General features: G+C 36.3%; 1 protein-coding gene across 1 annotated transcript in view; it reads right to left on the bottom strand.

Moving 5' to 3' along the window:
* AFM (afamin) overlaps nt 1-1,002 on the bottom strand; it is a 41,087-nt gene that overhangs the window by 34,424 nt on the left and 5,661 nt on the right. The gene's annotated exons all lie outside the window — the stretch shown is intronic.

Raw genomic sequence — 1,002 nt, 5'->3', positions numbered from 1 at the left:
TTCTCAATGGAGAGAGGTTAAAGGCATTCCCTCTAAGAACAGGAACTAGGCAAGGATGCCCACTATCACCTCTCTTATTCAATATTGGATTGGAAGTCTTAGCGATGGCAATAAGACAAGAGAAGGGAATAAGAGGTATCCAAATTGGCAAAGAGGAGGTAAAAATATCTCTCTATGTAGATGTTATGATAATATACATAGTAAATCTTAAAGACTCAGCAAGAAAACTATTGGACACAGTGGACCAATTCAGCAAAGTGGCAGGATACAAGATCAACATACAAATATCAGTTGGATTTCTCTACAGTGACAAAGAGAATACAGAGCCAGAACTAAGAAAAACAATACCATTCAAATAGCTAATCACAAGATTAAATACTTGGGAATAAATTTAATCAGAAGCATAAAGGATCTATTAAAAATTACAAAACATTACTACAAGAAACAAAAAAGACATCTTGAGAAGTGGAAGAATATCCCTTGCTCATGGATAGGAAGACGCAATATTGTGAAAATGGCAATACTACCACAGGCAATTTACACGTTTAATGCAATCCCAATACAAATACCAATCCCATTCTTCAAGGAGATGCAAAAGGCAATCTCCACTTTCATTTGGAATGGAAAGAAGACCCAAATAAGCAAAGCATTACTTAAAAATAGAAGAAAGATAGGAGGTATCTCACTCCCTGATTTCACTGTCTTGGTGGTTAAGACAGCATGGTACTGGTACAATGACAGACACATAGATCAAAGGAATAGAAATGAGAACCTGGAGATCAGCCCATCTATTTATGGTCAACTGATTTTTGTCAAGGAGATGAAATCAGTTAAGTGGGGAAACGACAGCCTTTTTAACAAATGGTGTTGGCAAAATTGGAAAAGTATCTGCAAAAGACTCAAGCAAGATCCACACCTTACTCCATATACAAAAACCAACTCAAGGTGGATCATGGATCTAGGACTAAAACCAAGGACTATAATCTTCATTAAAGAAAAGCT

The sequence above is a fragment of the Elephantulus edwardii genome, unplaced genomic scaffold (assembly GCF_000299155.1).
Source record: "Elephantulus edwardii isolate Elephantulus edwardi_28Jun2011 unplaced genomic scaffold, EleEdw1.0 scaffold00230, whole genome shotgun sequence".
In the NCBI taxonomy this organism is placed as follows: Eukaryota; Metazoa; Chordata; class Mammalia; order Macroscelidea; family Macroscelididae; genus Elephantulus; species Elephantulus edwardii.
The sequence above is the reverse complement of the archived record's forward strand: the minus strand, read 5'-3'. Positions and strand labels throughout refer to the sequence as shown.